General features: G+C 37.5%; 1 non-coding gene across 1 annotated transcript; it reads left to right on the top strand.

The window, feature by feature from the left end:
* The first annotated feature begins 1,294 nt into the window (after window positions 1–1,294).
* Window positions 1,295–1,402, top strand: LOC112788281 (small nucleolar RNA R71). The gene has a single exon (XR_003195651.1). It is a non-coding gene; the product is annotated as a small nucleolar RNA R71 (small nucleolar RNA).
* Window positions 1,403–17,617: the final 16,215 nt, after the last annotated feature.

Here is a 17,617-nt window from a genome sequence, read left to right as displayed (position 1 = left end):
ATGGATTCATCCTCATCCTTCTCAGTGTCTAGGATTATGAAGTTAGCAAGGATGTATAGGCTTTCAACCTTCACTAAGACATCCTCTACAAGTCCATAAGCCTGTTTAATTGATTTATCTGCCATCTTTAGTGAGATTCTTGCAGCTTGTACCTCAAAGATCCCTAGTTTCTCCATTACAGAGAGTGGCATGAGGTTTATTCCTGGCCCCAAGTCACACAGAGCCTTCTCAAAGGTCATGGTGCCTATGGTACAAGGTATTAAGAACTTTTCGGGATCCAGTTTCTTCTGAGGTAATTTCAGTTGAACCAAAGCATTCAGTTTCATAATTGCTCCTAGATACCGAGCTACTTGCTCTTCAACAATATCTTCATCCTCATCAGAGGAAGAATCTTCATCAGAACTCATGAACTGCAGCATTAAGTTCCTTGGAATCTCTATGGTCTCTATATGAGCCTCAAATTCCTTTGGTTCATCATTAGGGAAATCCTTAGTGGTCAGTAGATGTCCATTGAGGTCTTCCTCACTGGAAATCACTGCCTTTTTACTCTCTTCAAGTTTGGCCACTTTGGATATAGTTATGGCCTTGCACTCTCTCTTTGGATTCTCTTCTGTATTGCTTAGGAGAGTACTAGGAGGAGTTTCAGTAACTCTTTTACTCAGCTGACCCACTTGTGCCTCCAAATTTCTGATGGAGGACCTTATTTCAGTCATGAAACTGTGAGTGGTCTTAGTTAGATTAGAGACTATGGTTGCTAAGTTAGAGAAGCTCTGCCTAGAATTCTCTGTCTGTTGTTGAGACGATGATGTAAAAGGTTTGCCAATCCCAAACCGAATTCTCCCACCATTATTATTATTGAAGGCTTGATTAGGCTTCTACTGATCCTTCCATGAGAAGTTAGGATGATTCTTCCATGAAGGATTGTAAGTGTTTCCATAGGATTCTCCCATGTAATTCACTTCTTCCATTCCAGGATTCTCAAGGTCATAAGCTTCTCCTTCAGAGGAGGCTTCTTTAGTACTGCCGGATGTAGCTTACATTCCAGTCAGATTCTGAGAAATCATCTTGACTTGCTGAGTCAATATTTTATTCTGAACCAATATGGCATTCAGAGTATCAATCTCAAGAGCTCCTTTCTTCTGAGTCATCCCATTATTTGCAACCATCTCAATGAGTTTCTGGGCTTCTGCAGGTGTTTTCTTCAGATGAAGAGATCCACCAGCAGAGTGGTCCAATGACATCTTGGAAATTCAGACAGACCATCATAGAATATACATAAGATGCTCCATTCTAAAAGCATGTCAGAAGGACACCTTCTGTTCAATTGCTTGTATCTTTCCCAAGCTTCACAGAAGGATTCAGCTTCCTTCTGTCTGAAGGTTTGGACTTCCACTCTAAGCTTGCTCATCTGTTAAGGTGGAAAGAATTTGGCCAAGAAAGCATTGACCAACTTTTTCCAAGAGTTTAGGCTTTCTTTAGGTTGTGAATCCAACCATATCTTAGCTCTGTCTCTTACAGCAAAGGGGAAAAGCATAAGTCTGTAAACCTCGGGATTAACCCTATTGGTCTTAATAATGTCACAGATTTGCAAAAATTCAGCTAAAAAATGATAAGGATCTTCCAATGGAAGTCCATGAAACTTGCAATTCTGCTGTATTAGAGAAATTAATCAAGGCTTAAGCTCAAAGTTTTTTGCTCCAATTGCAGGAATTGAGATGCTTCTTCCATAGAAGTCGGAAGATGGTGCAGTGAAATCACCAAGCATCTTCCTTGCATTTCCACCATTGTTGTTGGGTTCGGCTGCGATGTCTGTTTCTTTTTCGAAAATTTCTATAAGGTCCTCTCCAGAGTGTTGTGCTTTAGCTTCTCTTAGCTTCTTCTTCAGAGTCCTTTCAAGTTCAGGATCGGCTTCAACAAGGATGTCTTTATCCCTGTTCCTACTCATATGAAAAGAAGAGAACAGAAAAGAGGAGGAATCCTCTATGTCACAGTATAGAGATTCCTTTATGTGAGTAGAAGAATAGAAGAATAGAAGAATGAGGTAGAGAGAGAATAAGAAGAATTTGAACATAGAGAGAGGGAGAGGGTTTGAATTATTAGATAAATAGAAGAGAAGTGTTAGTAAATAAATAAAATAAATAGAAAGAGATGAGAGAGAGAATTCGAATATTAATTAAGAGAAAAGAAAAATATTTTTGTTTTTATTTTAATTATAAGTTAGAATTCGAAATTTAAGAAAAGAAATAAAAGCAAATTGAAAACTAAATAATTAATTAATTAAAAAGATTTTTGAAAAACTTGTTAGTTAATTTTCGAAACTAATGAGAGAGAAAAGTAGTTAGGTGGTTTTGAAAGAGATAAGAAATAGTAAACTTTTTAAAATTAAACAAAAAGTCAAGTAGTTAATTGAAAAATATCTGAAAATAAATTTTGAAAAGATAAGAAGTTAGAAAAAGATTTTGAAATTAAATTTTGAAAAAGATATGATTGAAATTTATTTTGAAAAAGATTTGAAAAGAAAATTAGAAATATTTGATTTTTAAAATTAAAATTGATGACTTGACTAACAAGAAACTAAAAGATATGATTCTAGAATTTAAAGGTTAAACCTTTCTTAACAAGAAAGTAACAAACTTGAAATTTTTGAATCAAAACATTAATTGTTAGTAAAGTTTTCGAAAATATGAAATAAAAATAACAAAAAGATTTTGAAAATTTATTTAAGAAATTCGAAAATGTTAAGAAGGAAAATGAAAAAGATTTGATTTTTGAAAAAGATTTGAAAAGATAGAATTTTTAAATTGAAATTTTGACTTGACTAACAAGAAACAACTAAATTTTAAAAAAAAATTTGACTAAGTCAACCCAAAATTTCGAAATTTATGAGTAAAATAAGGGAAAGATATTATTTTTCAATTTTGAATTAATGAAGAAAGGGAAAAACAACAAAATGACACAAGACATAAGGATTTAAGATCAAAACAAATAATGCATGCAAGAACACTTTGACTGTCAAGATGAACACCAAGAACACTTTGAAGATCATGATGAACATCAAGAACATATTTTTGAAAAATTTTTAAGAAAAGAAAGACATGTAAGACACCAAACTTAGAAATTTTTAAACTTTAAACACTAATAATTCGAAAATGCATATGAAAAATAAGAAAAGACACAAAACAAGAAAATCACAAGATTAAACAAAGAAAATCATCAAGAACAACTTGTAGATCAAGAGAGAACACATGATGAATTTTTGAAAATCTAAGAAAAATAAAAAACATGCAGTTGACACCAAACTTAAAATTTCACACTAGACTCAAACAAGAAACACAATTTTTTTTGGTTTTATGATTTTATTAATTTTGTTTTTGTATTTTATTTTTTTTCGAAAATAAAGATAATAAAAACTTAACATAAAATAAAATTACCCAATCTAAGCAACAAGATGAACCGTCAATTGTCCAAACTCGAACAATCCCCAGCAACGCCGCCAAAAACTTGGTGCACGAAATTGTGATCACACTTTTTACAACTCCGCACAACTAACCAACAAGTGCACTGGGTCGTCCAAGTAATACCTTACGTGAGCAAGGGTCGATCCCACGGAGATTGTCGGCTTGAAGCAAGTTATGGTCATCCTGTAAATCTTAGTCAGGCGGATTCAACTGGTTATGAAGTTTTGATAATTAAAAGATAAATAAAACATAGAATAAGATAAAGATACTTATGTAATTTATTGGTGGGAATTTCAAATAAGCGTTTGGAGATGCTTTGTTGTTTCTGAACCTCTGCTTTCCTATTGTCTCCTTCCAATCATTCATGCTCCCTTCCATGGCAAGCTGTATGATCCTCTCGGATGAAAATAAATCCATATGCGCTATCACCGCACGGCTAATTATCTGTCGGTTCCCGCTAGCATCGGAATAGGACCATTGTCCTTTTGCACACTGTCACTGTACCAACATTCACATGTTTGGATCTCGTCACAGTCATCCCTTCCCAGATCCTACTCGAAATACCATAGACAAGGTTTAGACTTTCCGGAGCTCAGGAATGGCTACCAATAATTCTAGCCTATACCACGAAGATACTAATCTCACAGACTTGGTCCGTGTATTAGATATCCAAGAGAGTATACTCCAGCTGTCGTCCAATGACTACGTTGAACATCATGTAGATCTCTTTGTGGTTGTCAGGCACGCGATCTTGGCTAAGCGAGTAACGAAGATTGGGTGATTGTCACGGGTCACCCCTTCATTCTGACTTAATTGAATTAAGAACAAGAGTACTTGCATTAATTCATGAAGAACAGCAGAGCTCCACAACTTAATCTATGGGGTGTAGAAACTCCACCGTAGAAAATACTTAAATGAAAAAGGCCTAGGCATGGCCGTGAGGCCAGCCTCCAAACGTAACATCAAGTGATCAAAAGATAAGAGACTCCTCTAAAATAAACCTTTAAAAGTAGTTTTTATACTAAACTAGTAACTAGGGTTTACAGAAAATAAGTAACTAAGTGCAGATAGTGCAGAAATCCACTTCTGGGGCCCACTTGGTGTGTGCTTGGGCTGAGCATTGAAGCTTTTTCGTGCATAGGCTGTTTCTGGAGTTAAACGCCATCTTTGGTGCCAGTTTGGGCGTTTAACTCCAATTCTGGTGCCAGTTTGGGCGTTTTACGCCAAAATGTTTTAGGCTGACTTTGAATGCCAGTTTGGGCCATCAAATCTCGGGCAAAGTCTGGACTATTATATATTTCCTGAAAGCCCAAGATGTCTAATTTCCAACGCAATTATAAGCGCGCCAATTGGGCTTCTGTAGCTCTAGAAAATCCACTTCGAGTGTAGGGAGGTCAGAATCCAACAGCATCTGCAGTCCTTTTTCAACCTCTGAATCAGATTTTTGCTCAGGTCCCTCAATTTCAGCCAAAAAATACCAAAAATCATAGAAAAACACACAAACTCATAGTGAAGTCCAGAAATGTGATTTTTGAATAAAAGCTAATAAAAGTATAATAAAAAGTAATTAAAATATACTAAAAACTATATAAAAACAATGCCAAAAAGGGTATAAATTATCCGCTCATCACAACACCAAACTTAAATTGTTGCTTGTCCCCAATCAACTAAAAACAAAATAGGATAAAAAGAAGAGAAAATACAATGAATTCCAATTATCAATGAAGCTTAGTTCTAATTAGATGAGCGGTGCTTATGGCCTTTTTGCTTCTGAACAGTTTTGGCATCTCACTTTATACTTTGAAGTTCAGAATGATTGGCATCTATAGGAACTCAGAATTCAGATAGTGTTATTGATTCTCCTAGTTCAGTATGTTGATTCTTGAACACAGTTACTTTATGAGTCTTGGCCGTGACCCTAAGCATTTTGTTTTCAGTATTACCACCGGATACATAAATGCCACAGACACATACTGGGTGAACCTTTTCAGATTGTGACTCAGCTTTGCTAGAATCCCCAGTTAGAGGTGTCCAGAGCTCTTAAGCACACTCTCTTTTGCTTTGGACCATGACCTTAACCGCTCAGTCTCAAGCTTTTCACTTGACACCTTCACGCCACAAGCACATGGTTCAGCTTGGTTTAGCCACTTATGCCAGGATTTTATTCCTGTAGGCCCTCCTATCCATTAATGCTCAAAGCCTTGGAACCTTTTTACCCTTGCCTTTTGGTTTAAAGGGCTATTGGCTTTTTTTGCTTGGTTTTTCTTTTTTTCTTTTTTTATTTCTTTTTTTTTTGCCATTTTTTTTTCTGCAAGCTTTTCACTGCTTTTTCTTGCTTCAAGAATCAATTATATGATTTTTCAGATTATCAATAACATTCTCCTTTTTCATCATTCTTTCAAAAGCCAACAATTTTAACATTCATAAACAACAAATTCAAAAATATTCACTGTTCAAGCATTCATTCAGAAAGCAAAAGGTATTGCCACCACATCAAAATAATTAAACTAATTTCAAAATAGAATTTGAAATCATGTACTTCTTGTTCTTTTGCAATTAAAAATATTTTTCATTTAAGAAAGGTGATGGATTCATAGGACATTCATAGCTTTAAGACATAGACACTAGACACTAATGATCATATAATAAAGACACAAACATAAATAAAACATAAGGCATAAGAAACGAAAAACAGAGAATAAAGAACAAGGAAATTAAAGAACGGGTCCACCTTACTGATGGCGGCTAGTTCTTCCTCTTGAAGATCTTATGGAGTGCTTGAGCTCCTCTATGTCTCTTCCTTGCCTTTGTTGCTCCTCCCTCATGGCTCTTTAGTCTTCTCTAATTTCATGGAGGAGGATGGAATGCTCTTGGTGCTCCATCCTTAGTTGTCCCATGTTGGAACTCAATTTTCTTAGGGAGGTGTTGATTTGCTCTCAATAGTTTTGTGGAGGAAATTGCATCCCTTGAGGCATCTTAGGAATTTCTTGGTGAGGAATTTCCTCATGCTCTTGTTGAGGTCCACGAGTGGGCTCTCTTGTTTGCTCCATCCTTTTCTTAGTGATGGGCTTGTCCTCTTCAATGAGGATATCCTTCTCTATGACAATTCCAGCTGAATTGCATAGGTGACAAATGAGATGAGGGAAGGCTAGCCTTGCCAAAGTGGAAGACTTGTCCGCCACCTTGTAGAGTTCTAGGGATATAATCTCATGAACTTCTACTTCCTCTTCATTCATGATACTATGGATCATGATAGCCCGGTCTACAGTAACTTCAGACCGGTTGCTAGTAAGAATTATAGAGCGTTGGATAAACTCCAACCATCCCCTAGCCACGGGTTTGAGGTCAAGCCTTCTTAGTTGAACTGGCTTGTCTCCTGAATCTCTCTTCCATTGGGCGCCTTACACACAAATGTCCCTAAGGACTTGGTCCAACCTTTGATCAAAGTTGACCCTTCTAGTGAAAGGGTGAGGATCTCCTTGCATCATTGGCAAGTTGAATGCTAACCTCACATTTTTCGAGCTAAAATCCAAGTAATTCCCCCGAACCATTGTGAGCCAATTCTTTGGGTTCGGGTTCACACTTTGGTCATGGTTCTTAGTAATCCATGCATTGGCATAGAACTCTTGAACCATTAATATCCTAACTTGTTGAATGGGGTTGGTGAGGATTTCCTAACCTCTTCTTCGAACTTCATGTCGGATCTCCGGATATTCACTCTTTTTGAGCTTGAAGGGGACCTCGGGGATCACCTTTTTCTTGGCCATAACTTCATAGAAGTGGTCTTGATAGACCTTTGAGATGAATCTCTCCATCTCCCATGACTCAGAGGTGGAAGCAATTGCCTTCCCTTTTCCTCTTTCTAGAGGTTTCTCTGGCCTTAGGTGCCATTAATGGTTATGGAAAAACAAAAAGCTTAAGCTTTTCCCTCACCAAACTTAGAAGGTTTGCTCGTCCTCGAGCAAAAGAAGAAAGAAAGGAGTAGAAGAAGAAGAAATGGAGGAGATAGAGGTGAGGAGAGGGTTCGGCCAAGGGGGTAGTAGTGTGTATGTTGTGTGAAGATGAAGGTGGTAAGGAGGGGTATTTATAGTGTAGGAGAGAGGGGGAATTCGTGTGAGAGTGCGTGGGTTTAGAAGGGAATTGGTTTGAATTTGAATGGTGAGGTAGGTGGTGTTTATGATGGATAGATGTGAGTAGTGAAGAGGATATGGAGAAGAGGGTAGGATTTGATAGGTGAGGGGTATTTGGAGAAGAGGTTTTGATGGGATTGGTCAAGGGTGTTTGGGGAAGAGTGTTATGGAAAGGTGTGAAGAGGAGAGAAGAAGAGGTGGGGTAGGTGGGGATCCTGTGGGGTCCACAGATCCTGAGGTGTCAAGGAATTCTGCTCCCTGCACCATTCTGGCGTTCAAATGCCCATTGTGTGCCAAATCTGGCATTTAACGCTAGCTCTACTACCTTTCCTGGCATTAAACGCCACTCTGCTGCCCATTTCTGGCGTTAAACGCCAGTCTGTTGCCCATTTCTGGTGTTTAACGCCAGCTAGATGCTAGACAGCCCTTTCTGGCGTTAAACGCTCAGAGTGCTGCCCATTCTGGTGTTTAACACCCAGAATGCTGCCAGGCTGGGCGTTAAACGCCCATTCTGCTATCCTTACTGGTGTTTAAATCCCAGTAAGCCTGTCCTCCAGGGTGTTCTATTTTTAATGCTATTTTTTATTTTGTTTTTTATTTTTTAGTTGTTTTTGTGACTTCACATGATCATCAACCTAAAGAAAACAAAAAATAACAATGGAAAATAAATAAATATAATAAAATAACATTGGGTTACCTCCCAACAAGTGCTTTTTTAATGTCAATAGCTTGACAGTGAGCTCTTAGAGAGCTTCACAGAGACTTAGAGCTTGATGATGGCCTCCCAACACCAAACATAGAAGTTGAGTGTGGAAGCTCTATTTGACTTTGTGTTGAGAGAAGCTTTTCATGCTTCCTCTCTATGGTTACAGAAGAAGATCCTTGAGCCTTAAACACAAGGTAGTCCTCATTCAATTGAAGGACTAACTCTCCTCTGTCCACATCAATCACAGCTCTTGCTGTGGCTATGAAGGGTCTTCCAAAGATGATGGATTCATCCTCATCCTTCCCAGTGTCTAGGATTATGAAATCAGCAGGGATGTACAAGCCTTCAACATTCACCAAGACATCCTCTACAAGTCCATAAGCCTATTTCCTTGAATTGTTTGCCATCTCTAGTGAGATTGTTGCAACTTACACTTCAAAGATCCCTAGTTTCTCCATTACAGAGAGGGGCATGAGGTTTATCCCTGACGCCAGGTCACACAGAGCCTTCTCAAAGGTCATGGTGCCTATGGTACAAGGTATTAAGAACTTTCCAGGATCCTGTTTCTTCTGAGGTAATTTCAGTTGAACCAGATCATTCAGTTTATTGATGAGCAATAGATGTTCATCCTTCCAAGTCTCATTACAAAATAACTTGGCATTCAGCTTCATAATTGCTCCTAGATAGTGAGCAACTTGCTTTTCAGAGGAAGAATACTCATCAGAGCTCATGAAAGGCAACAGTAAATTCAGTGGAATCTCTATGGTCTCTATATGAGCCTCAGATTCCTTTGGTTCCTCAATAGGGAACTCCTTAGTGGTCAGTGGACGTCCATTGAGGTCTTCCTCACTGGAATTCACTGCCTTTTGACTCTCTCTAGGTTCGGCCATGTTGGTTATATTTACGGCCTTGCACTCTCCTTTTGGATTCTCTTTTGTATTTCTTAGGAGAGTAATAGGAGGGAGTTCACCTCTGCCATTGTAGGATTTTCAGGGTCATAGGCTTCTTCTTCAGAGGAAGCCTCCTTAGTACTGCCTGGTGCAGCTTGCATTCCAGACAGACTTTGAGAAATCATATTGACTTGTTGAGTAAATATTTTATTCTGAGCCAATATGACATTCAGAGTATCAATCTCAAGAACTCTTTTCTTCTGAGTTGTCCCATTATCACAAGATTTCTTCAATGAGTTCCTGGGCTTCTGCAGACGTCTTCTTCAGATGAAGAGACCCTCCAATAGAGTAGTCCAATGACATCTTGGACAATTCAGACAGACCATCATAGAATATACATATGATGCTCCATTCTAAAAACATGTCAGAAGGACACCTTTTGATCAATTGCTTATATCTTTTCCAAGCTTCATAGAGGGATTCACCTTCCTTCTGTCTGAAGGTTTGGACTTCCACTCTAAGCTTGCTCAACTTTTGAGGTGGAAAGAATTTGGCCAAGAAAGCATTGACCAACTTCTTCCAAGAGTTCAGGTTATCTTTAGGTTGTGAGTCCAACCATGTCCTAGCTTTGTTTCTTACAGCAAAGGGGAAAAGCATAAGTCTGTAGACCTCAGGATTAACCCCATTGGTCTTAATAGTGTTATATATTTGCAAGAATTCAGCTAAGAACTGATGAGGATCTTCCAATGGAAGTCCACGAAACTTGCAATTCTGCTGCATCAGAGAAACTAGTTGAGGCTTAAGCTCAAAGTTATTTGCTCCAATTACAGGAATTGAGATGCTCCTTCCACAGAAGTCAAAAGAGGGTGCAATAAAGTCACCAAGCATCTTTCTTGCATCTCCACCATTGTTGTTGGGTTCGACCATCTGGTCTTCTTTTTCAAAAAATTCTGTCAGGTCCTCTCCAGAGTGTTGTACTTTAGCTTCTCTTAATTTCCTCTTTTGAGTCCTTTCAGGTTTCGGATCAGCTTCAACAAGAATGTTCTTATCCTTGCTCCTGCTCATATGAAAAAGAAGAGAATAGAAAAGAATAGGAATCCTCTATGTCATAGTATAGAGATTCCTTTATGTGAGTAGAAGAATAGAAGAGTAGAATAAAGAAGAGAGAAGATGAAGAATTCGAACACATAGAGGGAGAGAGAGTTCAAATTATAAGAAGAAGAGAAGTGTTAGTAAATAAATAAATAAATAGAAAGAGATGAGAGAGAGAATTCGAATTTTAAATTAAAATAAAAGGAAAATATTTTTGATTTTATTTTAATTATTGGTTAGTTTTCGAAATTTAAGAGAAGAGATAAAATAAAAATTGAAAACTAAATAAATTAATTAATTAAAAAGATTTTTGAAAAAGTGGTTAGTGATTTTCGAAAATTGGAGAGAGAAAAGTAGTCAGGTGGTTTTGAAAAAGATAAGAAATAGTAAAACAAACAAAAAGTCAAGTAATTAATTGAAAAAGATTTGAAAATCAATTTTAAAAAGATAAGAGGTTACAAAAGGATTTTGAAATTTAATTTTGAAAAAGATATGATTGAAATTAAAAAGATTTGAAAAGGAAATTAAAAAGATTTGACTTTTGAAATTAAAGTTGATTATTTGGTTAACAAGAAACTAATAGATATGATTCTAGTGTTTAAAGATTGATCCTTTCTTAATAGGCAAGTAACAACTTGAAAATTTTTGAATCTAAACATTAATTGTTAGCATTAATTATGAAATAAAAGTAAGAAAAAGATTTTGAAAATCAAATTTTTAAGTTTTCTAAAATTAATAAAAAAATGAAAAAAATATTTGATTTTTGAAAAATTTTTGAAAAAAATAAAGTTTTTAAATTGAAATTTTGACTTAACTAACAAGAAACAACTAAATTTTAAAACTTTTTGACTTAATCAAATTAAAATTTTGAATTTTATGAGGAAAAAAAAGGAAAGATATATTTTTTATTTTTGAATTTTTAATGAGGAGAGAGAAAAACATAATAATGATGCAAAACATAAAAATTCAAAATCAAAACAATAAATGCATGCATGAACACTTTGAATGTCAACATGAACACGAAGAACACTTTGAAGATCATGATAAACATCAAGAACATATTTTTGAAAATTTTTAACAAAAGAAAAACATGCAAGACTCCAAACTTAAAAATTTTTAATATCTAGACTCTATGAATTCAACAATGCATATGAAATACAAGAAAAGACACAAAACAAGAAAATGTTAAGATCAAATAAGGAAAATCATCAAGAACAACTTGAAGATTATGAAGAACAAAACTGAATGCATGAATTTTCGAAAATTTTAGTGAGAATTAAAAATATGCAATTGACACCAAACTTAAAATTTGACACAAGACTCAAACAAGAAACACAAAATTCTTTTTGGTTTTATGATTTTATTAATTTTTTGTATTTTTTGAAAAATTATTTTGGAAAAAGAAAATAAAGAAATTCAAAATTTTCAATAGAAATTCCAGGAATCTTGCAATGTTAGTCTAAAGCTTCGGTCCAAAAATTTAGACATGGCCAATGGCCATCCAAGCTTCAGCAGAGCATTACATACAACAACTAAATTGATGAGAAATCCAAAGAAGCTCTTGTAAAGATAAGCGGAAACCTCGGTCCAAAAGATTAGACATGGCTTAACAACCAGCCAGGATTCAACATATCTCATAAAACTCTAGAATTTATTCTTAAAAATTCTGAAGAACAAAATTTTTTTTTTGAAAATAAAAATAAAATAAAATTACCTAATCTGAGCAACAAGATGAACCGTCAGTTGTCCAAACTCGAACAAATCCCGGCAACAGCGCCAAAAACTTGGTACACGAATTGTTTGTTCTCCAGCAACGGCGCCAAAAACTTGGTTCGCGTAACATGATCTCAACACTTCTTCACAACTCCGCGTAAATAACCAGCAAGTGCACTGGGGTCATCCAAGTAATACCTTACGTGAGTAAGGGCGATCCCACGGAGATTGTCGGCTTGAAGCAAGCTATGGTCATCCTTGTAAATCTCAGTCAGGCAGATTCAAATGGTTATGAGGTTTTGATAATTAAAATATAAATAAAATATAAAATAAGATAAAGTTACTTATGTAATCCACTGGTGGGAATTTCAGATAAACGTTTAGAGATGCTTTGTTGCTTCTAAACCTCTGCTTTCCTATTGCCTTCTTCCAACCATGCTTTACCTCCTTCCATGGCAAGCTGTATGATCCTCTCGGATGAAAACAAATCCATATACACTGTCACCGCACGACTAATCATCTGTCGGTTCTCACTAGCATTGGAATAGGACCATTGTCCTTTTGCACACTGTCACTGCGCTTAACATTCGCAAGTTTGAAGCTCGTCATAGTCATCCCTTCCCAAATCCTACTTGGAATACCACAGACAAGGTTTAGACTTTCCGGATCTTAGAAATGGCTGCCAATAATTCTAGCCTGTACCACGAAGATACTAATCTCACGGACTCAGTCCGTGTATTAGATATCCAAGAGAGTATACTCCAGCTGTCGTCCAATGACTACGTTGAACATCATGTAGATCGCTTTGTGGTTGTTAGGCACGCGATCTTAGCTAAGTGAGTAATGAAGATTGGGTGATTGTCACGGGTCACCCCTTCATTCTGACTTAACTGAATTAAGAACAAGAGTATATCTTGGAGAAGAAGTTGGCGTGAATTGAAGGAAAAACAATAGTACTTACATTAATTCATGAAGAACAGCAGAGCTCCACACCTTAATCTATGGGGTGTAGAAACTCCACCGTAGAAAATATATAAGTGAAAAAGGTCTAGGCATGGCCGTGAGGCCAGCCTCCAAACGTAATATCAAGTGATCAAAAGATAAGAGACTCCTCTAAAATAAACCTCTAAAAGTAGTTTTTATACTAAACTAGTAACTAGGGTTTACAGAAAATGAGTAACTAAGTGCAGAAAGTGCAGAAATCCACTTTCGAGGCCCACATGGTGTGTGCTTGGGCTGAACATTGAAGCTTTTTTCGTGAATAGGCTGTTCCTGGAGTTAAACGCCAGCTTTGGTGCCAGTTTGGGCGTTTAACTCCAATTCTGGTGCCAGTTTGGGCGTTTTACGCCAACATATTTTAGGCTGACTTTGAACGCCAGTTTGGGCCATCAAATCTCGGACAAAGTATGGACTATTATATTTCTGGAAAGCCCAGGATATCTACTTTCCAACGCAATTGAGAGCACGCCAATTGGGCTTCTGTAGCTCCAGAAAATCCACTTCGACTACAGGGAGATCAGAATCCAACAGCATCTGCAGTCCCTTTTCAGCCTCTGGATCAGATTTTTGCTCAGGTCCCTCAATTTCAGCCAGAAAATACCTGAAATCACAGAAAAACACACAAACTCATAGTAAAGTCCAGAAATGTGATTTTTTAATAAAAACTATTAAAAATATAATAAAAAGTAATTAAAATATACTAAAAACTATGTAAAAACAATGACAAAAATGGTATAAATTATCCGCTCATCAGTGCCTCAAGCACAACGTTCGTGCAGTGTAGGAGCAAATCTCTGTAAAATGGCTGGAGGTGGAATTTTGGAATCCACGCGTATGTGTTGATGGCTCGTGCGCGTGGACTAGAGAAAATGCTTAAGCCACGCGTACGCGTGAGGCACGCGTACGCGTGGGTTGGTGCTCTATTTGTCAAAATTTTTCTATGTTTTTGCACCAAACCAAGCATTCCTACCCCCCAAACAGCTACCAAAACTCCTTAAAACCTTATTCAACATACTAAACTACCAAATAAACTCAACAAACTAATTAAACTTGAAATTAAACCTATTTTACCAATATTTACAAAAGAGAAAATGAAAAGATTTTACCATAGTGAGGTGTCTCCCACCTAGCATTTTTATTTATTGTCCTTAAGTTGGACTAATGGGGAGCTCCTCTCAAGGTGGCTTGTGCTTAAATTCTTCTTGGAACTTGATGAGCGGAATTCACACCCCATTATAAAATTTGTGAATCCGTTCTTTTGGCAAGCACACCAAAATTATCGTCAAGTAATAACCCACAGTAGAGTAGGATCGTATCCACAGAGATTGGTAGATTTGAGCAACTTTAATCAATTGGTGAATTAGTCAAGCTAAGCAGAATAGATTGTGACTGCAGAATTGTAACAGTGCAGAATTGTAAATGACTCAAAAGTAAATGAAAGTAGTAAATGGCAGAATTAGAAATGGCAGGAAAGTAAAGAGCAGAAACTTAAATGACTTAATAGTAAATGGGAATGGGGAATTGCAAAATGTAAAGAAAACAATAAAGAAAGTGGAAGATAAGAATGAGGGGATTCATTGAGATTAGGAGATATTGTCTCTTTGGATTAAATCCAGCTCATATCCTCTTCAATCATGCAACACATTGACCTCTTGGCAATCATGATTGATTGAGCCCCAATCCCTTGGTGAATCAATGACGATTAGATTTCTGCTAGTAAAGAAATTCACAAATATAATCGCATTGTAAATATAGTTTCTAAACTAACAAAAATCCTTTCGTACAAAAGTTTTGGTTGTCACTTAAGCAAACCCAATAAAATTGATAACCGAGTATTTAAACCTCGGGTCGTCTTCTCAAGGAACTGCAGGGAAGTATGACTTATTATTGGTTATGGAAAAAGGTATATTTTTGGGTTTTAATGTATAAGATAAAAAGCAAGAATAGCAATGGCAGAGGAAATAAAATAATAACAATAAAAAGCCTTGATTAGGAGAGATTAATCGGAAGTTCTATTCTTGTTGGATTTTTTTTCAAGATCAATTGATAATTGAAGGTTACTTCTACTTAGTTATCCTTTACCAAGTAAAGTAAAAGAAAGTCAAGTAAGTTGGAAGTCTACTTCTATTCACAAGTTCTAATCCTCTCCCTTGGGAAGGATTAGCGTTAGTGACTAGAGAGCCACCCAACAATAAACCCAATTACAATTTAACTCTTGAGTAATTCAACTCAAGGGTCTCCAAATATCAATCAACTCCAAAATCAAGTTAGGATCTAACTTAAAACATCAATTAATAACAAACAATAGAAGAAGTGATAAATCTGAAATACCTCAATTGCATTAATAAAATAAAATCAATCTAAACATAAAGAGTTCATAAACTAAATTGATAAAATAAATAAAAAGAACATTAAACCTGGAAATTGAGAAGAAATAATCCTAAATCCTCTAAGAGGAATCCTAATCTTAAATCTTAAGAGAGAGGAGAGAACCTCTCTCTCTAAAAACTACATCTACTCCTAAAATTATGAATGAATGTTGTATGTATTATTCTCTCATGAATGGATGCGTTTCCCTACTTTATAGCCTCTAATCTGTGTTTTCTGGGCCGAGAACTGGGTCAGAAATAGCCCAGAATTCACGTGGAGTGCACATTCACATCACCTAGCGTCATGGCAACTACGGCATATTAATTATCAAATTGAAACCCCGGACGTTAGCTTTCCAACGCAACTGGAACCACGTCGTTTGGACCTCTGTAGCTAAAGTTATAGCCGTTTGAGTGCGAAGAGGTCAGGCTGGACAACTTAGCAATTTCTCCAACTTCTTGTATTCCTTCCACTTTTGCATGCTTCCTTTCCATCCTCTGAGCCATTCCTACCCTGTAATCTCTGAAATCACTTAACACACATATAAAGGTATCTAATGGTAATAAGAGAGGATTAGACATAGAGAACTTAAGGCCAAAGAAGCATATTTTCAATCAAAGCACATAATTAGGAAGGCAAATGTAAAACCATGCAAATAGTATGAATAAATAGGTAAAGAGTTAATAAAAACCACTCTATTGAGCACAAGATAAACTATAAAATAGTGGTTTATCACTCAATCTCTCAGATCTTGATCAATAGCCAATTCCTTGGTCTAATTGCTCATGAAGAGAGATATGCTTGGTCCATGATTATACCACACATCATAGGTCCAAGTAGAGGAAGGATTTTATGTCACTATATCCAAACACCAAAACCCAGATCCTACTCAAGTGTGAGAACGGATTTCTAGCATGATTTCATGTTTCCTTTTCCAAGGCTCCCATAAAACCCATTTTGTATTCAACCGCTTTTCCAAGGTGATTGAACACTAGCATGAAGAACGAAATTCCTTCTAGCAAATCAAAGATAAGATGATGAGAAGAAGAAATTCAGTATCATTAATCCATCAAGTACCACAGAGCTCACTCTCTCAATGAGAGGGAATTTAGCTACTCATAGCTCAAGAAAAAGTAAAAGATGGAAAAAGTGAATCTAACTATCCTTCAACTAATAGCTCAACTGCTTAACCCCTTATTCAGTACTTCCATGGGGTATATATACTACACCTAGCAATAGCAAATAAAGAAAAATACAAAAGTGAAAGTAAAATTATATTTTGGAGGGAAAAGAAACTCATAAAACGTGATCTCCCAGCTGGCGTGTGATTGGCGCTTCAGTGGCATGCCACGCCTTGCCCTGATTCTACCTTGGCGTGCCATGCCTAATCCTCAAGTGGCACGTCTCCCTTCACTGACCACCCTGGCGTGCCACGCCTTCGAGCCCATGTGGCACTTCCAGGGTTCTTTCAAACCTTGGATAGCCTGGCGTGCCACGCCTTCGAGCCCAAGTGGTACGCCCAGGCCTTTTTAAAGCCTTGGTTAGCCTGGCATGCCACGCCTTCGAGCCCAAGTGGCACGCCCAGGCCTTTTCCCTCTCTTTTCTAGCTTCTGGAAATTTGAACTGGCGTGGCATGCCCAGGGTTTGGCATGCCACGCCCATGCTTTGTGCTTGATCTATCTCTCTGGAAAGTTGAACTAACGTGGCACGCCCAGAGTTTGGCGTGCCACGCCCTTCATGTGCTTGGCTCCTCTGCTTGGCGTGCCACGCCCAGAACTCAAGTGGCATACCTAGGTCTTTTCTTGGGTGATTGGTGATGGTGGTGTGCCACGCCTTCGATACCAAGTGGCACGCCCATATGGTTGGCCTTGTTTCTACCTCTATGGAAAGTATAACCAGTGTGCCACGCCCAGGTGTTGGCGTGCCACGCCCATCATTTTCCTTGGTTCTAGTAGCTGGCGTGCCACGCCTAGTATTCAAGTGGCACTCCCAGGTAAGGATCTTGAGCTGGCGCGCCATGCCTTCGACACCAAGTGGCACGCCCAGCCTTTGCTTTGGCCTTCTTTGTACCTTGGCGTGCCACGCCCAAATGCTCAAGTGGCACGCTCAAGTAAGGGTGGAAACTTGGCGTGCCACGCCTTGATGCTCAAGTGACACGCCCAGCCTTTTTAACCTTCAACTTTCTCTCTGGAATTTTGTACCAGCGTGCCATGCCAAGCTGCTCATGTGGCACGCCCATTCATTTGTGTCCTTCTTAGC

The sequence above is a fragment of the Arachis hypogaea genome, chromosome 20 (assembly GCF_003086295.3).
Source record: "Arachis hypogaea cultivar Tifrunner chromosome 20, arahy.Tifrunner.gnm2.J5K5, whole genome shotgun sequence".
In the NCBI taxonomy this organism is placed as follows: Eukaryota; Viridiplantae; Streptophyta; class Magnoliopsida; order Fabales; family Fabaceae; genus Arachis; species Arachis hypogaea.
Note: the sequence above shows the minus strand (reverse complement) of the source record. Positions and strands in the feature narration are given on the sequence as shown.